The sequence below is a fragment of the Corvus hawaiiensis genome, chromosome 6 (assembly GCF_020740725.1).
Source record: "Corvus hawaiiensis isolate bCorHaw1 chromosome 6, bCorHaw1.pri.cur, whole genome shotgun sequence".
NCBI lineage: Eukaryota > Metazoa > Chordata > Aves > Passeriformes > Corvidae > Corvus > Corvus hawaiiensis.
The window spans coordinates 58,650,258-58,676,144 of NC_063218.1; the positions used below are offsets into that span (position 1 = coordinate 58,650,258).

Below are 25,887 nucleotides of genomic sequence, written 5' to 3' on the forward strand. Positions count from 1 at the left end.
TCCTTTCTGACTTCTGTGACTACCATGGCTAATGAATCTTCTTATAATGCATCTCTTTTATTTGCTACTATTGATAATGTGATGTAAATCCTTGCTCTCATTATTTATACTTTATAGGTACATAGGAATTTATTGTGGCGTGCTACATTCCCATATGTTTGGAGTTACCACTCAAGTTATACCTAAAAATAAACCCCCAGAGGTACTGTGGTAACTCATTCCTATGTCTACATATGACTGGTACTACTAATGGGAGAAGTCCTGACATCTTCAGTGTCTAGGGAGTTTTCTGACCCCATAATTCCCTTAAATTTGATCAAATGTTTGTTTTGTTTTACCCTTACTTACCTCTATTCTTTTGGAACATCTCACTTTCTTCTCAGTAGGTAGCCTACAAATTGTACTTCCAGAAATTGCCTATCAAAACTTCATAAACGTGTTTTTCCTCTGTTCTCTCATCCCACACCTTGTATAAAAAAAAATCTCGATTTCCTACCACATACTCTTCTGCATGGCCAGGTCAGGAGTATTTAATGACATTGCTCTCACACATTTTACTGTACTGATCTATTATTCCATCAGGAAGTTTTCCCATTAATTCCACAGAATCACAGAATAGGTCAGGTTGGAAGGCATCACAGTAGGTTTTGTCCAACCTCCCTGCTCAAGCAGGGTCATTCCAGAGCACATTGCACAGGATTGTGTCCAGATGGCTCTTGAATATCTCCAGGGAGGGAGACTCCACACCATCTCTGGACAATCTGTTGCAGTGTGTGGCCACCTGCACAGGAAAGAAGTTCTTCCTCATATTCTGGTGAAACTTGCTGTGCATCAGTTTCTGCCCATTGCTTCGTGTCCTACTGTTTGACATCACCGAGCAGAGCCTGGCTCCATCCTCTGACACCTCACTTCAAATACTGACACACACTGACAGGGTCCCCGTCCCAGCCATCTCTCCTGTCCCTCAGTCTCCCTCATAAGAGATGCTCCAGTCCCTTTATCGTCTCTGTTACCCTCCACTGGACCCGCTCCAGGAGCTCCTCATCTCTCTTTGTCCTGAGGAGCCCAGGGCTGGACACAGCACTCCAGATGGGCTTCACTAGGGCTGAGCAGAGGGGCAGGGTCACCAACCTTGACCTGCTGGCAATGCTCTCCTTAGTGCACCACAGGACACAATTGGCCTTCTTGCCCACAGGGCACACTCATGGACACTTTGTTGTCCACCAGGTCCTTTTCCACAGAGCTGCTTTCCTGCAGGTCAGTCCTCGGCCTGTACTGATGCATGAGGTCCAGGTCCTTCTGGAGGGATGCACAGCACTCTGGGGTACTGGCCACTTCTCCCATCTTTGTGTCATCAGCAAACTTGCTGAGGGGCCATCTGCCCCTTTGCCCAAGTCATTGATGAGTAAATTAAACAATATTGGGACCAGTATTGAACTTTGGAGGACACTACCAGTGGCAGGCCTCCAACTAGACCCTGTGCCACTGATCACAGCCCTCTGGGATCTGCTGTTCAGCCACTTCTCAATCCACTGAAATGTCTGCTCATCCAGTCCACAGTCCCCAGGTTTGCCTATGAGGATGTTGTGAGAGAGTGTTGGAAGCTTTGCTGAAGTCCAGCTAGACAATATCCACTACTCTCTCCTCATCCAATTCAACTCATTTAAAATGTGCTATTTAGTAGAGTGCAGAGATTGTCCAAGACGAGGGTCTCCTGTGCTAGGCCCCATTCACGTGAAGAACAGGAATAAATGTCTTCTTTAAAGGAATTAATGTAAAAAAAAAACAAAATTCAGATCTAGCTGCCACTAAAAGCTAGGTAAGAAAATAAGACTGCTGCAAATTAGGATAATGCCACAGTATCTTGGGATGGGCTGAGATAATGGGGGGAAAGTGTTCCAAAAGATAAATATGACAGAAAAAGGGATGTATTAAACTGAAGGGAAGGGAGACTGAGGAGAGCAAGCTGTTTCCTACACATTCAAAATGCAGCTGAAATTAATTTTAAAAAATATGTAAAGTTTTCAAAATGTCCAAGGTTCTTTATTTGTGATTGTTCCTACTGCCTGATTTCTTTTTGTGCCTGGTTTCCAAAATGATCCAGAATTTGAATATTAATAACAATGTGAGAAGGCATAGGGAGGCTCCTCTACCCGTCTGAGTTCAGATTACTTCCCTCTTGTTTTTCCAGCGCTGGCAAGTAGAAATATGTGGGGGAAATTTACTTATCTAACTTCTCTTGGGTGTCTTTGGAGAGAGCCATCAGGGTTGCTCAGAGGAAGCAGATTGGTACAGGCATGTCAGAGAAAGCACTTGTGCTGCCTAAAATTCCTGGGAAGACGCAGCAGCAGAGGGATGTGAATTGTATCACACAATGTAAAAGAGAGACTGGATAGATCTGGATACAAACCTGCCACAAGCTTTGTCATTGCTGCATCTTCATCTGTGATCTGCAATTTTGTGTTTTCCAAAATAATGAGAGACAGATTCCTGTGGTAGTTTTCTATTCATGACTGTGGGAAAGGTGTGCTTCATGGGGCTAATTTAAAACAAAAAATTAAGGCTTAAAAAGATTTGTTTATTGATACAACTTTCTGGTGTGTAGGAGGCAATGCTCTTAGAGAATATAGTTAGGTATTTGAGCACCTCTGTATCATACCATACATGTAGTCTGATACCCAAGTTGCAGTCTTGTTTCCTTACCACATTTGTTTAGGCTGAAGCACTTCAAGATGCTGAAGTCGAACAAAACTGTTTCTTCCTTTGTGTCAAGCTGTATTTTATGTTCCTTCTTAGTTTTTTTCCTGTATTTATGCTCTCTTACCATTAATAATATTCAAGCAAGTGCATTCTACATCATGTCTAAAATAAATTTTGTCTTCTATCTCTCTGTTAAACTGTCTGATAAAATTCCTAGTGCGTTATAACTTGCTGGAAGAAAACAGAGAGATTACTGGATGTCCCATGACTTTGACAGAGGTTAGAGAACCGTTTAACTGCAAGCTGCTGTTAAAAATTCAATGTAGTACATTGCAACCAAACTGTAATTAGACTGTAACAGTTCCTAGATTAGTTTGATCTCCTTTCAGTCCCTAGTGGGCAAAATCCTTGGCTATTGCTACAGCTGGTGTCAAAGAGTAGCCTGGAGCTCTCTGGCATCCACTGGGATTTCTTTTGTATAGACTTCCTGCCCTGCCCCCACCAACAACTAGCCTAGCAAGCCAACAGGATGTTTCTGGAACTAAGGAGTAGCTAGGACATTGCCGTTTCTCCTGTTATCCAGTGCATGGGTGTGTCTGGAAAAGACTATTAATTGGCTGTTCTTTTGCACAAGGCATTCTCAGCTGCAGAAATATCCCTTTATAGGCCTCTGCTTGCTTATGTAGTTCAGAGAGGCCTGGGGGCTTCTTTGACCTAGTTCCCTGTAAAGATTAATGGGAGTACTGCTCTCAGGCTCAAAGAGTGCCTTTGTTTGTAGTTTCCACTAGCACAGTGGAGAGATCTGGCTTTGGTGGGCTTGATATGGAGAAAGTGATAGCTCCGACTGTCTTGCTCCCAGTGGTGACACCTTTCAGATAGAAGTTCTCAGTGCTGGAGTTGATGGCACAAGTTTCACTATAGCATCCACTAGAAGAGCAGGATGTCTACGGCCCTAAAGTTCTTCTTTATCCCCATGTCAATTCAGAATTTGGGTGGTTTTCTGCAAGACAAAAGCAGAATGTTTAGTTAAGACACAGGTCAACAAAGAGCAATCAGTAGGTCAAGTAACGAGCCCATTTATGAATTAATAAAGAACTCTCAAACATTTGATATAAATTAAAAGTATCTTTATCCAATGCTGTTAATAATGAGAAAGCCTGACTTTTCTTAACTGGTTGTGCTGGCTCCAAGCGTACTGATTGGTTTATGTGTCCAGGGTGCGATGACAGTTTTAGCATTCTTTATGGAAACAGTATTTCCATGCAGAAATAATGATGCAGAACTGTAAAATAGTAGAAGGTGAAGCTTCTCTTGATTTTTCTTGATGAAACTGTGGCATGGACACAGAATATGTAGCATTTTCCTATAAAAAGCTCATTATGTTGTGAGTGAAATAATATTTCTAAAGGATCATGATAATGTTAACATCTAATACATATTTGTTGTTTCTTCAGTATTTTTAAATTTTTAACAGCATCTTAAATGTAACTTGTGCAGTGGCCTTCCAAAAATGGGCATCCCTTGTAAATAATACCTAACTATTGTTGTCATTCTCTTAGATTGCCCTAAGAATACAAGTTGGTAATGGTACTAGAGTTTAAAAAGTCAACATTTCTTTAAATATTTTTTGCAAATAATAATCTTTATGTCTTGAAGGGCAGAGAAATCTAAGATGCAAATGTTTGAGACAGGAACTTGGTGGTTAATGGAAGAGTATGTTTTTCTGGGTTAGAAATTCCAGAAATTACAGATAAACAGTAGTTGGTCTTGCTCAGGCCAAGTATGAAGCTTTAACTCTACTCCACCGACATTCACGGAATTGCAATGTTGTAAGTTTTTGTTTCTCTTTGGCATGAAAAAGGAATACAGGCCAACTCTAGGGTACCAGTCTCCTAAACAGCCAACATAGTTTTATTGCCAAACAGAATTATGTTGTCATTAATATTTAGATATTCTGTTTATTATGAAGGGTGTGATGGTCCTGACTGCATTATACCCTTGGCTACCTTTTTCCCTTTACTTTGGCACTTTTCAATATAACTTGTTACAGAACAGTCAAATGTGACCAAAAAAGTAGGAGTTTAGAGATTGGCATTGATTCTTAGTGTTTAACTATTCTCTTGGTGGGTGGAAAATCAATTATATTAAACATAAAGTATTTCAATGTTGTCAATTTGCTCTAAGTTCATAAACCTTTCTTATTCTGCCATATTGAGGTTAAATCTTGCAAAACAAAGCAATCCATGTTACTCTGTGTCGCTCAGGTACCTGACCATCACAATAGGATTGTTCTATTTAAAATGTGGTGCCTCATAGCTGCAGTATGACTTTTTTTCACATCACTATGTCCTTGGAGCAATGCTGCATGAAGCAACAAGATGCAATGAATTTTTCTCATGAAACAGATTTGTCACATGAGTTCATGGCCATGCTGAAAGGCTGGCCCATGTTCATTCTCTTAGCAGCATAAATCTGGTATAATTAGAAAGTCAAGAGTGTCACGTCAGTTTATGCTGCTGATTGTGTAGTCTCCAAACACAAATTTAATTGGACTAAAACAGTTGCAATCAGAAACAACATATTGCTCTCGGCTCCTCAGGTTGATAAGGGGCAGGTTGGGACTGACCTGTGAAGGTGTGCCTTGGTCAACAGCCTTAATAACAGCATCCCGTGGACAAAAAAAGGAGAGCTATCTCTCTGGCACTGCAGTGGAGCTGGTGTCTAGCACTTTGTGTATGTATAATAAAATATCCTCATCTCTCCATATAGCAGCTGCACTGCATGAGAAGTAGTTCGCTGAATTTACTTTTAACAGTGTTTTGGTTTCACTGTGAAATGCACCCACACACAGTTTTACGGGAATGTCTGTCTTCCAGTTAGGCAGAGTAGTAACTAAAGAATTCCCTTCTCCCATTACCCCTGCCCAGTGGGGGAGGACAGTTTATATACAGCAGGATCTTTTTTATGTCGATCTGTAGGTGGAAGTGCCCTGCAGCCAGACGCTGGTTCTATGAGGAAACTTAAGCAATAAAAATATTTTATGCTTTTACCTACCCCATCATTCAAGAAAGATATTTCTGCAGGTGTGAAGTGGCTTCTCCAGCAAAGCTTCCTTCAGAGGCAGAGTAACAGGAGAGATGTTTGGCACTGTGAAAGAAGAGGTCAGATGGCTTACAATGTCTTTTCAGATCTGCTATGTTTTCTGTGCTACTTTGTGCCAATACATGACATTCCCATTGATTCAAGATAAGAGGATAATTGCACATTATAAACATTGCAGTTGTGGCAATGAGAATTTACTTGTGTTGTAGGACCTACAAATTTGGGGCTCCCACTTAGAAAACGAAGACAAAAGCATGGAATATAAACAGCCAAAAAATTTGTTACTCGAAGGAATGCTCTGGAGATGCTCAGTGTCTTATCTGAGATGTTAATGAAGTATTAAACAGTTATTTCTTACAGTCAATCAGAATGAAATCTAATCCAATGCAGAAACGAGTCCCTGTACTTAGGAACAGGACTACACAGAGGTAATTTGGGTGGTTCATGGACTTGCTAGTGAGCCAGGGTTTAGGACTGGATCATGTCAGTTGGATCTACCCCTGTCAAAAGAGAGAAATGGTAACTCTGTCTACCCTTGAATTAAAGCATACAGAAATTTCTCTCTGAAGCAAGGTAATTGCCAGGATGGCTTAAGCCTGATTGTCACAAACCCACACCCTACACTTACTATCTAAATTTTCCTGTTGTTGCATTTGTAAAGAAGGTAAAAAATGGCAAATAAAGAATAATTTTTTCATGCAGCTGTGTGCATAGTGTACAGTCATAACTACTCCTCAGTTTTCCTCACTGACTGCAGAATAGCAAAAAACCCCTCTGTGTAAATGAGTCAGTCTTGGAGAACTTGTGTAGTTATTGACCTCTCACACCTTGTTTGTTCCATTTTAATCAGCTCTAGCAGGAACAATGTTTCATCATAGACATACAGGAACCGTTCTTAAAGGACCAAAGCTCAAATGTTTATTTCTAGCACAGCTTATAAGTGGCAAGTTTTTCAAAAGTTTTTGGGGTGCCTAGTGTTTGTTGAGTAGCTGCAGACTATGATGCTTCATGTCCTCAAATAACACTCCTCTGAACTGCTACTTGTAGAAGGCTACAGTCAACTGAGAAAGGAGAAAAAGAGGAAAAATCAGATGTCTTCTATGACTTAACTTTTGGCCAGGAATGGTGTCCTATACCGATTGCAGGCAATGAATATCAATGAGCCATGGCAGTCAGCTTGCCTTGCACTGCACAGACTATCCATTAGCCAGATGTTAGTGCAGTAATGCCTGAACTGCCCAGGCTCTGTCATAGGCACTGCAAACCAAGACTGCCTGGCTTACCCAGGAAACTTCTTTGCAGAAGGAGCATGGTGTTTCTACTTATTTTTAAGAAGGCTGAGATGTCAGTTTGATATTTTTAGCTCTCTTTTTTGTTGTTTCTTTCTCCTCATCAGAACGCAGTAAAAAATTTCCTAAAATATTCAAAATGGTACTTTCTCTGCATTTCCTTCCCTTAGCCTTTCCTCCACCCCAGCTACCTCTTTCATTACAGGAGTATTTGAGGGGAAATGTTCTCTTCTGCTCTGTTGGGTTTTCCACCAAACTGCTTAGGACCTGTCTAGAACAAAGAGAAGCCCCTTGACTGTTTCTTCCTAAAAGTGCTGTCTGGGATGTTCTGTGTCTGCTGCTGCTGGAGTGGTTGTAGTTTCACACTCACTGCAGTGTTTTTGGTAGGCGTGTGCTGGTCCCTATGGCTCATAACCTGGCCCCAAAGGCATTAGTAGGAAGTAAATGTCTGAACTCTTCCACACACTGTGTGGCTTGAGCATCCATTTACAGCTGTGCCATGCCTGGGAGATGCTGCTAACCATACTGATGAGATCTGGTGATTCACCAGTTGACTAAATGCTATGTAGGTGGAGAAAGAGTGATGTGGGGGACAAAGCTCTAAGACAGTGGATTTCTTGGACAAAAACCAATTCATCAGAAACCAGACTGGCTTAGTGCTGGGACCTGGTATGATTGCTGTACACAGCTGATGTAACAGACATTCTTCAGCTACCTGTGTGGCGTGGGGAAACAAATTGGGTTCACAGGGAATGGCTTGCCCGCACAGGAGAAGCAGAACATGTAGTTGTTTATACTATCACACAGATGAAGTAAACACTCAGTACCTGACTACTGATCTGTGACAAATTTGAAATGCCTTACTTTTGGACTGGGTCTTTAAATGGAAAAAATATCCTACCCTGCTTGTGGGAAACTTCATGTTATTTTAATTTCTCCTTTCTTTAAAATAATTCATCATGCTGATTATACAGGCTTACTAAACTTCAGATGGCATGAATCTTCTTTGGTGCTTATTCTCAAGCTTGTCAAATCAAAAACAATGCTTTTAAAAGTTCTAAACAGTAACATTCCTCAATAAACCATTTCTAAATGACACAGTGAACATGAAAAATTGGAACACTAATGAAATCTTTTCTGCATGTTAAGGCATTTGAATAAAATTAACTTTATTTTTTTAACTGGGAATTACTTCTGCCTGCTTCCTTTTAGTTAAGGTTGACTTAAATAAAAAGTCAAGTTTGTGTTTTAGTTTTGAACAGAATTTATATAGTGACATTTGCTTATCCTCATATGAAACTGAGTTATAAAACACAAAAACAGTGCATAAAGGTAGTGGGAAGAACACAAAGCTTCTTTTGAGAGAAATTTATTATGATGCATATTGTTTTTACTTCACTGAGATAAAGTCAAACCAAAAAATCTTTAAAATGAACAGATAATTTTGCCTGCAATGATTCTTTTTACCAATTTTCCTCGTATTATCTCCCATCCCCTAATCTAGACAGAGATTATGGTCTCACTACTTTAAGATACATTTTAAAAAGCTATTTACTTTTCCATATTTATTTTAATATAAATATTTCTTGGAAAGATGAAAAGAGTCCTTCGCATGACTTAATGCTTTTAGGTTCTAACTGGAACATGAAAATGCAGAAATCAAGACATGGGATTTAATTACAATACTCCTACTGAGCTCTGGGTCATAACTTGTACAGTGCTGTTATGACTTCTGTATTTACTCTCCACCTACAAAGTGTTGTCTTGGGGAAATGGACCACCTGCAGAATAAGTGCTGTTAAAGGGAGGTAGTAATGCTGGTTTTGCTTCCATTTTTTTAGGTGCTCACATAATTTGCTTGCATTTTTACTGATCTTTTTCCCTGACTAATGAGATGTATCACACTGTTATGCCTTCCACCAAAGTATTTGGTCCTTGTGGAACTTTCAAATCTCTATTAAACTATTGTTTTACCAATTTACAACCTTTTATGTGCCTTAAATCTATTAGAAAGCTCCCAGTTTTTTCTTAGCCAAGCTTGGGGATTTCTGTCCGTATCAACCCTAATCCCAGCCTCCACCAGCATTAAGTCTTGTCCTAGACCTGTGGCCACTTCAGCACTGTGATATGAATCACTGAATTTCACAACATTATCTCTATTCCCACCTTAAACCATGCAACATAGTAACTTAAGAACTTCTGCGCACATGGGACATAATCCAATTCCCAAGTGATTCCCAGTCTTCATCCTATCTATTGGCACTTCTAAAATTTATTTTCAGCTATATTTGAACTGAGCTCTCATTCTAAATATATTGTTAGTGCCCTGACTTAAACTGTGGGATTGAATAGTAAGAATTGCTCTAGTCAATGCATTTTGATTTCTGTTAATTTTAAGTTTATGGACTCCTAGGCCTAACCCTAAACATCTGCATCAGTTCTAGTGTTCAATCTGCTTTAAGACCCCTGTAGAATGAAGTAATTACTTCAGTTCAGGGGATCAAGATGCTTTATACTCTAAGTCTAGTTGAGCCTGAAAATGGTTTTAACCCCTCCGGATGCCAGACTTTACCATGAACTGTGTCCTATCTCTAGTATCTATCTAAGCTGCCCAGAGCCTCCTCCAAGCAACTCAGCTCTTCTCACAGGCTGGGCTCTCTTAAACAGCAAATCTTAGCCCTATTTCTTTTCTGTCTATATATTATGTCTTAAATCACTTGTCTACTGCACATGGCCTTTGCAGTGATTCAAAAGGCCTTGCTATAAACACAGTCCTACATCTGATCCTATCCCTGCTGTTACCTCTAGCTTTAACTTCTGATGGGACCAGCTCTTTCTCTCTAAGTCCTCTAAATTTAAATTGAGGGTGACAAGGTTAATCCAACTGGTATTAGAAATTCAGGTATATTCTGCTTCACCTGACTGCAGACTTTCTAGGTCCTGGCACATCTTCAGTACATCTCCAAATGTCTGCTGCCTTGAATTCTTTTATTACACAAAGAAAACATGCATAATAGGAAAGTGCTGGATTTGAAATTAGCTCAAACTTTTGAATTCTAACTCTGGGAACAGAAAGGGCATTTCTGCCAAACTACTTTGGGTGGGTAAATTTCCATAACTTATACAACTTTATTGATATTTTTCAGTTATCTCTTGGGTTGTTAATTTTTCCCACATTCTTTTGTTATCCTTGATCTCTTGAAACTGAAAAATGATATCCATGAGTATCCATGAGTGGAGGTCTTAAAGATTGTTTCAAAAGACTTTATCACTCAGAGATTTACTTTTCCTCTTTGTGTAAAAGGCTATAATTATGGATCATTTGAACCTTCAAAGGAAGATTTATATATCAGAAAAGTTATATGCAGTACTTTGGCATGGTAATAAATTATTTTGTAAAGGAAACACACTAACCAGATTTTTTTTTTCCTATTGGCTGCAGTTTTTCTGCTGAGAGGCATGACATTATGGGTCTCATAATGCTGAAGTTCTAAACCAGCTCTTCCTTGCTTTCTGAGGCAGCTGATAATTTTTTTTTATTACCCTGTTGCCTTTGGGTTTTCTGAGCATGGGCTTTATGGAAGATGACAACTAAAAGGCAGTTTATATCTTGGAAATTCAGGAGACAACTTTTTGGTTAAGAGTGCATCTACCACTTCCTTTGACAAAAAGGATTCAGCTTATTTTCTTCATAACAGGTATTATGCTTTTCCAACTTAGCGCACAATCTTTGTTTAAAAAAAAACTTAAAAACAAGTCCTTGGATTATTGGTTATGAGTTGAAATTATTTGACAGTAGGTCCTCTAGGCATTTGAATGAACAAGCTCTTATGATCTTCAGGGACTGAGGAGAGGGGGTCTCTGAAGGGAGGGTGGTTGTAATTTTTGCTAAAACTCCAGATAGATGGACCCATTGGCCAGACTTGAAAGCCTTTAGGTCCCTGAAAAAAACCAGCTGTTTTGTTCTGCCTGGTGCCCAGGCAGACTGCAGCCTCCAGGTGCTGATAAAATCCCCAAATATATCTGAGTACATTAAAGGAAAATATTTAGGGGTAGGTGGTTTCCTTCTACATGAAGAAAAAATATTTTGTGGATACAACTGCTAAGTGTCCACTAAGTTCCTGAGGATTTCAATGTTGAACATCACTTATATAAGGTTGGTTGATTTTTTATGTGTATGTTTGGGTTTTTGGTGTTTTTTCGTGGTTTATTTTCCCTCCTCAAAACAAAGGAAACATTTTGTTAGACATGTACACCAATTATTTTAAAAATTCTTGTTAATATCAAATGTATGTGCTCTAGGTGAGGACTAAAAAAGTCTCACTTAAAGAGCAAACTTAGAGACTTCCTTTTCCTACATACTGTTAAAAATTATTAGTATGGCCCTTCATCCTGTGAGAACAGAAGCTTAGGTGGTCCTTACACTACATGATCATTTTCTTGCCTTGTTCCCTTAAGGAACAAAAGGAATCTTGTTCAAGGAAGGATGGCTGCACTTTGAAATAGCAGGAGGAAGTTGAGGGGGGAAGGTTAATGTACAGGAGATGTGTGTAGAAATGCAATTTGAGAGGAAAGAACATCAGTAACTGTGAACAAGATTATGGAATGACAGAAGCGAAGGGAGAAATAGAAGCTAAAGAGAAGTTGAGTAGATAGAGGTGAAGGAAGATGGGAAACGAAGGGAAGAAATTAATGAAGACAAGTGAAGATTTCTAGGAAGTTTGAAATATTATAACAGATGGAAAACTCATGGAACCCCAGAAGAGGTTAGTTTAACAGAGGAGTGGAATTTGGTAAAATACAGTGTTTCAACTGTTCTTTTGCAGCTAAAAGTATCTCAGAAGTCCAAATGGGGAAGGACATCTGTGTTTGAAAAAGAAAGATTTTTGTTGTTTTTTTTATTATTCTGCTTCCATGGTGTTTCCCAGCAAAGAATTCAACTTTATTATTTTTTCTGAAGTATGTCTTTATCTGGATTATAAAGTGTTGAGGCTCTTTCAAGTCTAAAAAAGGGAATGGTTTAATGTCCAGTGTTCTAGAATATTATCTGTGATAAACGTTGTCCCCAAATACACAAATCTGTGTATACTTGTTTCTCTCTTGCCTGGCCTCAGATAATTCACTCTACTTCTTCTGTGTTTTTACCCCTTAAAAAATCTGTAACAAAGTTGTAGTGTTTATATGTCACAGCTGCTTGCTCTAACTCAGCTAGCCAGTCTAGAAAACACCTTCTCCTCCCTTTTTATCTCTCTCCACCTCCCTTGACAAGGAACTGTTACTAGTTGATTTTTTTTTATTTGAACCCTATACATCCTCCCAGTTTGCCACTTTCTCTGTCAGCAAAAAAACAAGCAGCCTCTTTTATCTTCTTTGACTTTTATCTGTTCTGTGTTCTCTAAGCTATGACCTAGAAGAAAAAACAGTCATTACTTAAATTCACATTTAGGTGAAAGATCAGACAACACCTGTGCTAGCAGTCCATCTTTGATACAAGCTCACGTGAGAGCATGAGAGTACAGCTTTCAGTGATGTTGCTGAGAGGATTGTCGTTAGTGAAAGCAAATAGAACTTATAGGAACTTCTTTTCTGGAAGAGTGGTGGTTCCTTCATTTGTTATCAAGAATTTGAAAAATGAATGGGAAAATATTTAGTGATTCAAAGCCACCACCTGGGGTACTTCTAGTATTCAACCATAAACTCTAATACAACCCTGACAACCTGAAGAGTATTTTGTGTGAGCACAACCACATAAAATGATGCGGGGTTTTGGTTTTTTTTTCATGTAGTAAGGTACCTACATTAAAAGGACTTAATCCTGAGAAGTGCTGCAACAGTGGTAAGCTTCAGTTCTACCTCTCTGCAGTATCAGTCAGGCAGCTGCTCTGCTGGAATCCCAAAATATTAGAACTTGAAAGTTTCTGCTTCTGCCTGGGATTAAAAGATTAAAATTCCTCTCTTGCTCTCATCCAAATTTTCTCGAGCTACCTCAACAAATCGTTCCCCAAGGTTTAATTAGTACTAAGAGAACAACTGCCTTTGCTGTGTAATGAAGCCACCTAGAGCAGTTACAACTCTCCCATCCCAAAACAAAAACTCTTTGCTATCCCATGCAGTCATGCATATTGCCCTCCTCCTCTACAGTGCACCTGTACACATCTATCAAACACATAAGTCTAACCTTGTCTTCTATATGTAATATTAATCACTAAATGTAGTTGATTTATTTTAGTGTAGGACTTTTCTAAACCATCTTTCATTCTAGGACTTTTACAACATCCGACTTGAAGGATTTTACATGTCTCCCATATCCTTTAATTTTAGCAAATAATTTTTTGTCATTAACCTGCTATTAAGAGTGGCTTAATCACTAGTCCTCATTTGCAGTATGCAATGAGCTAAGAGTGGAAATAGTGAATCAACATCAAAGCAGGATGTTACTTGGAGAAAAGGTATTTCATTAAATAAAATGAGCAAAATATTTGGGGGGTTTTCTTGTGAACAAAAATAAGAAATGCTGCATTGTTTTGTCAACTCAAAGATGCACAGAATCGTCCAACAGAAGTTACATTGCCTTTCATCAATTTTAATGCAGCTGGTAGCTGTAAAACTCTGCAGCATACAGATGAAGGAGTCTGGGCACATCAGTATGCTAAATCATAAGCAGTCTATTCCCATTCCACATCATTTGTTTAAACTTTAGGTGCCAGATCAACCTGCAGAAACTGAATGATGTGTAAAATTTGTTGCTCTTTGAAAACTTTGATGAAGATTTTCCCTTATATGTTTGCAATCAGTTAATAAATTTTATAGTAGCTGTGGTTGGAAAATATTGCTGAAAACAATGTTTGGTCAATTATTGGCAGCTTTGGACAGGTTCTACCTGTTAAGTAACTATCAAGAAACAATGAACACACACGCTAATGCATTTTTTCATGTTTTTAAACTTAAATGTTTTTAGAAACTTCATGAGAAATTACAATACTGTAGAATGCTGCTTCTTTTAGTAGCAAAATAGTTTTCTAATTCCTGGTTATGGAGTTAAAGGCTGGTGTTGTTGACTGCCTCAGATAAGAGTTTCAACCCAAAAGACCGCTCTTAAACTTTACCTTCCCTAGGTAGGAATTCTCTGATACAAATAAATGACTACAGTTACTACACCTCTGCAGATTTGCTGCAAAATTTGTATCAAGGGATGAGTCATCTGATGCAAATGCGTATCTGGTAAAGAATCTACAAATCTGCATTTCTTATTCTTAATGTTACTGTTATCAATATATGGACCACTTGCTTGGGGTTTTAGGAAAAACCCTTTAAGAAAAACTGAGTTCAGACTCTCTTTAATTCTTTCCTTCATTCTACTTGTACTGATTGTCTTGGATTTTACTAGTAACAAAAGAAAGTTATTAAATCAGACACTTAAAATACATATTTACTCTTAATTGACTTTAATCTAAAGCCCACTGACTTCAACTAATTAAAACATAAATTGTACTTATTTTTATTTAAAATTAGCTTTAAATTACAATCTGTATTAAGTCATAGTCTCACAATTAAAAATAAATTTGGACAGTAATGCTTTCCTGGGAATTTACTTGAAATTTTCATATTAGTGTTTCTTTTCTTTGCCTGATTTATGAAATAAAAATTTGGTCTTGCCAAAAACAAGATCAGGTTCTTGTGAAAAAACAAATACACATGGATTTCAGAACAGCCTGACTAGGTTGCTATCTCATCACACATGTTCTGACAGTCAACTTCTAAATTCAACTGACTTCAGTGAGATGAAGTTTAAGCAATAATAGACACTTATGCTTTTGGAAGTTGAAGAAAAATGCTGCGATTCAAAGCCTTAAGAAAGCAATAGTAGACCATGTGTACATCTGTAAATGGATCATGTATTATAAGTATTTTTCAAAGGTAAAGTTTGACACAGAAAAGCTGTCTGTTAAAACAGAGCAGTCACTTAACAGATTTTTTCCTGGTTTTGGCTTGTGGGGTTTTTTTAACACTGTAGGTGTTACTGTCAGCTGACTCCGTGCCAATGGCAACAGTTTATCTGAACAAATAAAGAACCTGAAGAATTCTAATTTTAATTTAGCCTACAGGTACATGATGACCAAAATATCAGGATACAAATGCTGATTGAATGGTTCTTGACACTTTAAAAAAGCAAACAAAAAATATTAATAAAAAACCGTAACAACTGTTCCACTTTGCCCCACGCCCACTTAACAAAAAAACGAAAAAATGGTGGCTAATATTGCTTGTTGCTCTTTTCGGCTCTGGTTGTCCATATATACATTTTTTCTTTCCTTTTCTTCAGTTTAGAAACCAAAGTACGAAGTTCCTGTTTGCTGCTGTCCTCAGTACTACTTGAAAATTCTTTTTTCTTTTGTTATTTCTTAAAGTGTGAAGAAAGAATAAGTCACCAGAAGTAAAATCAATCCTTTAAGTGTGTTTTCTGTAAGGAAACAGAAGATTTTTAACACAAAGGCCAGATATGCGCATCTACTATGTCACCTTGGATTCGTTAACTTGGTAAGTCTGCCCTTAAATAAGTGCCTGTGAACACATATCTGTTACAGCAACAGAACACACATTGTTTTATTATTTCAATGTTAATGTACCACTGTCCCAAGGTCAAAAAATCCAGTCTTCATCCACAAGTCAATAGCAGGTTTTCTGCGTGTTTCCGCATTTTACAGATTTTTCTAAATTGCTTCTCCTACATGACAGTGCTGAAACCTCACCAGCCCCTTTAGGTTGTCACATTGGAGTACAGGCAGAGGAGTCTGAGCCATTCCAGTGTCATCTCAGCCATAACACATCCACTCATCCCTTCCAGCAACCGTGGGCTTTCTACTTTAGGCCTGATCCGAAGACCTGATCCTATTTTCTCCATTAAAACTGTCCTCCAATTACTAAAGTTAGGGAAATCTCAGTCATAGAAGAAAAGCAACTTTGCTTGGATGGCTGAAGTAGTTTTGATGGGACAATATTACAGCTGGTCCAAGTCTGGTGTATTTTGGACTGGAACCAAAAAGCCAAACCACGGATCCTTGTATGCTATTGTAATGCTTAATTGAAACAGACTGTGAGTCTTCTGTTCTGTGAAAGCATCTCACTGCAGAGCTGCTGTTTCAACAATAGTGAGTTAAATGAGCTTGCAAATGAGGTCTGCTAACAAATTGTACCGGTCAAGTTTCCATCATTCTTTAGCAGGTCATTGTACAGAATTTGGTTTCTCAATAGTCCAGCTTTGTGATTCTTACTGAAACTAATTTTTTTCCCCTTTGTCTTAATGGCTTCCTGAACGATTGAATTAAATTGTGCACCATGCCTGAAAGAAAATAAGGCAACACTCCCAAATCCCAAAATAATGCTCCGACTTTCACATTTTTTGCTGTGTTCTTTGTGGCCATGTTCATTCTTTGTTCATACTGGAGGTGTTAAGCGTTTGGGAAGGAACAAAGTAGGATCAGTTCTTAAAGGCATCATGATTTATGTCAGTGGGTAGCATTTGGGCAAGCATGAGTCTTTCTTTTCAAGTTAGCTTTGAACCAAATGTTGACTGCTTCAGGTTTAAAAATGGTAAAATTATAGCTTTACTTTGGTAAAATTACAGTTTTACTTCAGTGCATCTGCTGATCACGGCTGGTATTGTCAGGAGTGACTTGTATCAGCTTCTCTGGTGTATAGCATTCTTTGAAAATAAAGTTAGACTGTGTTTTTTGAACTGGAGTTCCACATATTTGCTATTTTTTCAGTTCGAGTTAGTGGTAGTGTGGGCAGAAGGGTGGTCAGCAAAATGGAGAGACAATCTACTCTCAAAAGGTAGTGCAGACTGGAAAGATAAGACTGTCAACACGAGAGTTTGCTTCTACCTCAGCCCTTCTAGCATGCTATCTGTGTGAACTGCTAGCCTCTAAAGAGTTAAAAGTGTTTGTTTCACAGGAAATTGGAAGAAATTTATGTGCGCAAGTGAAACTGAAAGGTCGAATGTGTGACTCATATCTATTGACAGATGGAATGAGCATAACATAAGAAGACAGTGACTAGAAAACAAGCAGGTTGTGTGAAAGTATTTTTAGAGACTAATTTCTACCCAGCTGTGTCTTCTATGAACAGAATAAGTTTGTGAAAGTTACCTAGAAGTTGCCTAATAGCTACCTAGTGGCAATTAATTACATTGATATGCTTTGAATGGATAGTTCATCCCTTGGGATGAAAACAGAAAACTGTTTTATAACAGTTCTACCTGAGACTTAAAAGAAGGTAGGTAAACAAGAATTAAGAGAACATATAAGTTCCTAATAGTGCTCATAAACTTTTACATACCCACTTACTTTACCTCAATTCCCCTGTTGACTCCCACTTCTGTGCTCTTTTCCCCTCTCAACCTATCTTTTTTTCAGCTTAAAATATATCCAACTTGCTTGTTATATAATAATGACTCATACTTTCATTGGCTTAAACTTTACTCAATCTTTCTTTCATGTCATTTTTGTTCTTTAGTTGAGATTTAGCCTCTTCAGTTTTGGCTACTACATTGTGGGTTTTTTAGTAAATTCCACTGATATAGCTAGAAAAAATGATGCTGCAACTAAGTGTATAAAAATTATTTAGTAATATGAGGATAAAGACCTCAATATTTTACATGATATATACGTCTTGCTGGACAATGTATAGAAACCCATAAATGCTATATGGTGTTCAATAGTCTTCAGCAAATTTGGACCCAAATATAGATATAAGCCACACAATAAGGTACATGAGAGAGCTTATTTCCTTGTTGCCTGGAAAAGTAACTTGGGAACATAATGCAATATAGCATATATATTATTGGGCTTGTGTATTTTGTAGACCACGGTATTAAGTTCTGAAGCCATAAACTCCAAACTTAACTGCAATTTTTTTTTTTCTTTTTTTGCATTCATATACTATTTTGGCCAGATGATCACAATAAAGTACTTTACATACACCTGGAAAATTACAATAATGAGTGAGAACCTTATGGCATCAGGAAATGTGCTACTGCTGCCTTTGGTCTTATCAGGTGAAAGGAAGGGGGGAAGAACTTGTATTTCCATGGGCCATAAAGAACATTGGGGGATAGGATAGGGACTTTTTGTCCAGCTTGTGGAGCTCACTTTTCCTCTCCCCAAGCTGCTGGGCTTATTATAATTTTTTAAAATTATTTTTATTTATTTAAAGGCATCTCCACTTCCTAGGCTATTAGATGCTTTCCCTGGCATCCTGACTATAAGCTGGGCTCCAGTTTGCAGACCTCCTGCTCTATATCCAAGTGGAATAATGAAAATACCACACAATGCAAACTGATTAATTATTTCTGTTAAAGAGGTGAAATGGAAAAGAGGAGAGAGAACCATTTACCTCGAACTGGGATATTTCAGCAATGTCAAAATATGGATTTATTTTTCAATCCTTTTTTTCTTTTGTTTTGATTTGTTTTTTTTTCTTTTTTGTGTGGGATCTCTATAGATACAAGCTACTGGTAGTAGAATATATGTTGCTAACAAGGCTCTCACAAGAGCCAGCAGGACAAGTGGAGCCTGTTGGAATTAAGCAAACATCTGATGTTCTCTTTTACGAGAAATGAAATCCACAGTACATTAATTCTACAAATGTACGTCATGCTAAATCACTGAGAAACAGTGTAGTTAGAATGGATAAATCCTTCTGTTAGTATGGCATGTTGCTGCAATTAGCATTTTCCCTGCACGATTATAAGATAAGATCTATAAAGGTGAAGAGTGTAACTTGTTCATTCGAGTGGGCAGCAGGGAGTGACAGTAAAAATGCATGTATTGCAAGAGCTTTTTTGAGGTAAGTGTATGCATATGGTGATTCCATTTTCTATACTCCTTTCTCATCCAGTTATTAGTCTACTCCTCTTCTGGAGGTCATCCAAATATTAGCATCATATTTTCCTGCTTAGAATGGGAAACCCAAGGGGAGTAAAGAGTGTCTTTTGCACATAATATAATATTCCTACAGGAATAACGTATTAGTGGAAATCTTTTATATGAAAATAAACAAATGATAGAAAATAAATCATGCAATTCACAGGCCAAATTTTGTAATTCCGGCTGATAAAAATATAATAGCAAGTTTATGAATGAAATTATCTCTTTTCAAGAACTACTCACTATCATCTCTATTTTAAATTATTGTTCTCCCAACACTGAGGAAAAAAATAAAAGGGTTTTCTATTTCCCATCTCTTTTATTTTTATTCTTAAAAAATAGTGTTTTCTCAGCTTTCCTTGAAAAATCTGTAGGAGAATACTGTTTCATATTTCAAATTTAAACTGAGACCTAAAATGCCATGTACAATTAGGACTTACTTTAAATAAAAGTAGAAACTGGCAGGTTACTATAAATGTAAAGATTACAGTAGTGGGTGCCTGAGATCTTTTTTAAGATGAAGGGAATGTTCCAACTGCTGCTGCCAGTATCTGGTAGAATACATACCCTAACCACCTATCTTGAGAAGGGATGAATGGTCCAATGTGAACGAGAGAGATTGGTCCAGTATTTGATGTTAATCAATGCTCTTCCTCTGCTGTGGAGAGGTTTATGCTGATTTTTACAATTGATGGGAGGCAGATTGTTAGTGCTAACATACTTCTTTTCCCCTCCACAGTTGTGTAATCATTATTGGTGAATATAGAAAAGAGCCCCTACCTGGATTACTCTTTTCTGTGTTCTACCAAGATTTTCGCAGTTCTCTTTGTTTTGAAATCTTATGTGCATGATGTTTTATGAAATTCAAAATCTTCCATTTGTTTTAATTTCATTGAGCACTTAGTGACTTTGCAAAACCCTTGGAGTAGGTTCTGGCATTGTGATGAAATGGCAGTTTCCCCAGTCAATGGAAAAGTTGCAGGTGGTTAATAAGCAGTTTTTACACATCACTAAGAATATATGTTTCTTAAGTGAACAAGAAGAAAATACAATTATGATTTTGCAGATCTCTGAGTTTAGAAGAACTTATAGGTGGGAGGAGATCTTGGCTGTTTCTTCAGCAATGAAATCACTAAAGGTCTATTTCTTTTCTGCTTTAGATTTTCACTTTCTTCCCTTTTACGAAATTTGGAAAACTGTTCTTGATGCTACTATCTATACCTCTAATATGTCATTAAGCTCTGTGTCAGAGCACATCCTGACCTAAACTAAACCCACCACTAATAAGATGATTAAAACTGATCACCATCTCTGTATAAAAAACAGCACAGGACCTGATCTGCAGCATTTATGTTTTGATTCTGCTTTTACTGAAGTCAGCACTTGTGCCTACTGAACGCCTTGGTATTGCATTTTATTTTGAAAATCAAGTATTCTGTTAATATGATTGTGCAATTCGTGCATGTACCTTTGAGTTGAATCACCCAACTTTGGTCTGTGCCTGTGTTGCCATAGGACTGTTGAAATGGAAAAGGAAGAAACTGAGATGAAAAAATTAACCTCCATCTGAAGAGAATTAAATTTAATGACCAGAAAGAGGTAGACATATGTTCCTACATCCATATGCATGCTTTTTGATGTTGTCAATCTTGCAATAGTCATCTCTTATATCTTGTAGAGTCCTTCTTTCCCCTTTTCACCATTTTCTCCCCTGTCTGATGCATTAAATTACATAAGAATTTTTACCCTTTTAGCTAAAACTTGGTTAGTAGTCTTGCATAAAAGCCAGGAAATGTAAGCATGGCAAATTTTTTAAATCCACAGTAGAAATACTGTAATTGAATTTTATTAGATGCTCTTCCTTTGTACAATGACATGTCCTCAGTATTCTGTCATAGGTATTGAAAACTTCACAGTTACACTATCATTTCACAGGTGACAAGCATTCCCACACATTCCTTCAGGAATTTTTAGACTGTTACAGCTCTCATGAATAAAAAAATGGTGCAGACGAATTGATAGAATTTGTATTTAATTAATTGGTTATCCAAACATGCTTGTGTGCATCATCTCATAGCTATATGTAAAGGTACCTGGCTACTTAGATGAAGGTTACTGGTGACTAGGTCATATGCCTGAAAGTGAAAATGTGTTGATTCCCTTTTCCCCTTGCTTATCAAAGAGGATGGTGCAGTGCGTGATTGGACATCATTACACCAAAGATTTTTCTGTCTCTAATTAGTTTATTTATGTTTTTCTGAGGGCTTACCAGCTGTTGGTGTAGGAGTAGCACTGCATACTAATAGTACTTCTAACCTCTGTTGCTGCTTCCAGTGGGTTTAATCTGAGTGTTTACTTACCTGTACACACAGAAGTATTTTTGGAAAATTTATTGGGCTGTGGGGTAGGGGAGAGAAGGGCCTTCAGGTCCCTACAGACCCATCACAAAACTGCTACAAGTTTAAATTTGCATGGTACTGAAGAGTACTGCAGACCTCTCGCAACTTTGTTCAGGATCATCTGTTATTGCTCTACTGTGCTTTTTAGAACAGTAAGTGCCAGCCCTCCATGCTTTGTAGGTGTACAGCATCAAAAAATAAAGTAAAAATACGTCAGAAAAACCTCCTCAGGTGTGTTGAACTCTAGCAAGTCAATTTAGACTTTGATCCTGTGTTTCTTTAGTAGGCTGGAATTTACACACCTGACAAAATATCACAGGATAAAATTCAGGACATTCAGAGAATAATATTTTGAAAAAGTATCAGGAGGTGAGAAACAGGGAGCAAGTGAAGAAGGAAGGCATCTTGCTCTCTGTAGGGTGAGCTTCATCTACATTGAGGGAGCTCTTAGAGATATATTCTTTCTGTTTCCATTCCTTGTCCATGGACTTTTATTTTACAGCAATAATTTTGCTCTCCTTCCTGCAGCAGGAATGATGATTTGAACAAGGCCAAGTGGAAGAACAGTAAGGAGTACTGCAGTAAGAGTTGAAAGAAGCAGCCTTCCTCAAAGAAATTATTCAAAATGTTAGTTTTTTCACTGTATATACTTTGTAGTTATGTTTTAATTCTCCCAGTTCTTCCAGGCATTTTCTATGGTTTCTATGAAGTGTGTTTCACCTTCAAAACATGGTGATGTTGGTGGATGGCATTCAAAAGGAAAGCTTTTTGGGCTTATAGTATCTGTCAGTATACTCTTTGAACATGTTCACCTTTTCAACTTCATAGCAGCTACAATAGGCATATGAGTACCATGCACTTCGTATCTTCGGAAGAAGTGTTTGGACTGGTGTTGCTAGCCTCAAAGGGAGTTGAATTCACTCCAAAGCTGTGCTACTGCAATTAGTGATACCTTAATAGGTAAATGCCATGGTGGATTTACACTGGCTATCTGTCAGGTGCCCCACCGAGCCACAGTTACTCCCCTCTTCAGCAAAATAGGGAGGAGAAAATATGACAAAAGGCTTGTATGTCAAGATAAAGACGAAGACTCAGCAATTACCTTGATGGGAAAAATAGACTTGATTGGAGAAAATTAATTTGATTTATTACCTATAAAATCAGAGTAGGATAATGAGAAGTAAGATCAAATCTTTAAAAACTGCTCCTTGCCTCTCCCTTCTTCCCAGGCTTAACTTCACTCCAGTCTTCTCTACCTGCTCCCCACAAAGCAGAGCAGGGTTGTGGTTAGCTCATCACATGTTGTCCCTGCTGCTCCTTCCTCCTTACACACTTTTCCTGCTCCATGGTGGGGTCCCTCCCACAGGAGACTGTTCTCTATGAACTTTTCCAATGTGTGTCCTTGTCACTGGCTGCAGTTCTTCAAGAACCTCTCCAGTGGGGGTCCCTTCCATGGGGTGCAGTTACTCAGGAACAGGCTGCTCCAGTGTGGGTGCCCCACAGGATCACAAGTCTTGCCAAAGGACTTGCTCCAGTGTGAGCTCCTCTCCACAGGCCCTGTCCCGTCCACTGGAGCCTGCTCCAGCACAGGCTCTCCATAGGGTCCCATATTCATTTAACACCCACTTGCTCCAGTGTGGGTCTCCTCCAGGGGCTGCAGGTGGATCTCTGCACCCCCATGGACATCCTTGAGCTCAGGGGTGCAGCTACCTCACCCTGGGCTGCACCAGGGGCTGCAGGGGAATCTCAGCTCCTGCACCTGGAGCACCTCCTTCCTCTCCTTCTGCCCTGACCTTCCTCTCACATATTCTCACCCATCTATCCAGCTGCTGCTGCACAGATTGGGGGTTCCCCCCCCCCTTTTTAAATGTTATCCCTGAAGCACTACCACAGTGTTGCAGTGGGGATCCTGCAACACGCATATATCAAACCAGGAGTCCCGTGGAAAGGAAATATATATGGACAGACAGATTCTTGCTAGATGTTTCAGAGATGTTTATTTCTCCAGCCGCATGGCCGGGGCTCTGCCGAGGAACTGTTCCAGTCACGGGACCAAGGGTCCTTCTGCCCGCGCAGGGAACACAAACCAACCAATGGGAACGAGGCTGAGCAGGGGCAGGGAAACCCCGTGTCTGTGCCCTCAGGGCCCCTCTCCCAGGGCTACATGGCAGGGGGAGGAGACCCCGACATTTCACGTGTTTATTTTTAACAAAAAAGATGTAAAACTTAACATTGAAAACAACAAGGACAGTTTCAAAACAAAACAAGCCACCCTCTTGAGTCTTTAAATGTCCAAACAGATTCTGTGGAACATCTTAGGGCTGGCAGAAGGGAGACAGGATTCTCCAGGCATGCTTTGTGGGGAAACTGAGGCAGGAGAGGGTTTAACTTCTTCCCTCCCCCTTTTCATCCCCCACTCGGCATTGGAAAGGGATTTTTGGGGAAACAATTGGCAAAAGCATGGTTTTGTGAGGGAAACCATGGGTGAAAAAACGGATTGGGAATACACTGGGGGTAATAGGACATAGGGTAAAAGGGAAAGGTGGGATTAGGAAAGGGAGACTGTAGGGGGGGTTTACAAGGGAGATATTGTCTAACATGACTACGATTTTTAGCATATATACTGCCTTTCACAGAAACACCATCAGGCCCAGTGACCTGCGATGCTTGTAACCCTTTTCTACCTCGTATAATTTTGAATTCCACTACCTCTCCATCTCCCAAGCTTGGGATGCATTTTTCAGGGTTATTCTTTTTAATAGCAGTTCTATGCACGAATATGTCTTGCTGGTTGTCACACCTTGTTATAAAACCATAATTTTGCTTAACATTATACCATTTTACTATCCCTAAGGTCTTAGTTACTATGATCTTTTCCTTTTTCCGAGTGGCTGCTGTTTTCTGTCTCGCTGCGTCTTTGCTCTCTCTTTCGGTCGCTCCCGTGTTGGAATTGTCCGAGCTGCTGGTGCCTGTGCGCTCTTCCCGGGGTCACGTCCGGGGCTGCGCGGGCCGGACCGGGCCGTGCCGCTCAGTTCTCCGTGCATCGCCTCCTCTGGTTGCAGCTTCGCTGCCGATGCCGGGCGCTGCACCCACGTGTCGGCCAGGCCCCCGAGCGACGACCCCCCCGTGCCCTGCTCCAGCCCACGTCTCGGCTGGGTGCGGCTCAGTTCTACCGCCACCGCCGCCAGCCGCCGCCCGTGCGCCGCGCCTCTCGGTCGGGCATTCCCGGAGCTCGCTCCACCACGTGCTGCACGGGGCCATTCGGGCACCGCCGGGTCCCGCCGCTCCCGCCGCGCCTCGCTCCGCCACCGACACTGCGGCTTGTGTGGCTCCGCCCGCGCGCGGGAACTGCCTCGCTGCTGCTCGCAGAGCGCTTGGTGCACGTGGCCTGGGCCGCACGGTCCCTGTGCCAGGCTTCCCTTCGCCAGGACACAGCTGACATTGCTCAACAGTCTCGGTAACTAAATAATATTCACGAAAATATTCTTCCATCGGCATATATTTTGACTCCAGTATTAACTGTGTCCAAACGGTTTTCCAAAAGCCCTTGGTAATAATTAAATCCCAAGAAACATAGAAAAAGTTCTTAAACAACCATGCCAGGAAGTGTTTCAGTTCTTTTTGAGCTTGAATCAAGCTAAAATTTACAAATCGTTGTTCAAGAATCATTTTAAGTTTAAGATAAATGTCCATATGCGGCTCTGAGAGCCAAGAGTCTTCCCACGGTTCCTCCATAGTTTAGATATGGAATAGCAAAGCAAAACCAAGAAGAGGAATCCAAAGTTTCCAGGGTTTACTCACACAAATCAGTCGCTTAGGGATCGGGGATCGTTCTGCTCTCAATTCTCTACCATTATGTTGCAGTGGGGATCCTGCAACATGCATATATCAAACCAGGAGTCCCATGGAAAGGAAATATATATGGACAGACAGATTCTTGCTAGATGTTTCAGAGATGTTTATTTCTCCAGCCGCATGGCCGGGGCTCTGCCGAGGAACTGTTCCAGTCATGGGACCAAGGGTCCTTCTGCCCGCGCAGGGAACACAAACCAACCAATGGGAACGAGGCTGAGCAGGGGCAGGGAAACCCCGTGTCTGTGCCCTCAGGGCCCCTCTCCCAGGGCTACACGGCAGGGGAGGGACCCCAACACCACAGTTGCCTGATGGGCCCAGCCTTGGCCAGCAGTGGGTCCATCTGGGAGATAGCTATAATTGGCTCTACTGGACATGGGGAAAGATACTGCCAACTTCTCAGAGAAGCCACCCCTGTAGACCCTCTGCTACCAAAAGCTTTCCATACAAACCCAATACAATGATAATTTTTGTTTTCCAAGTATTTCCAAATATCCAATAGAAAGGGAAAAAAATTAAAAGGCCATTGTACTGTGAAGTCAATATTCAAGACAAGTAACAATTGTTATCACCAGGTACACTAAAATGCTTGTCCTGAACTATGCTAGCAGTAGTTAC

General features: G+C 39.7%; 1 long non-coding RNA gene across 12 annotated transcripts in view; it reads left to right on the forward strand.

The window, feature by feature from the left end:
• LOC125327995 overlaps positions 1-25,887 on the forward strand; it is a 120,536-nt gene that overhangs the window by 17,339 nt on the left and 77,310 nt on the right. For all 12 annotated transcript variants that reach the window (XR_007204490.1, XR_007204489.1, XR_007204485.1 and 9 more), the window contains exon 2: positions 15,500-15,629. This is a non-coding gene — a long non-coding RNA (uncharacterized LOC125327995). The remainder of the gene's footprint in view (positions 1-15,499; positions 15,630-25,887) is intronic.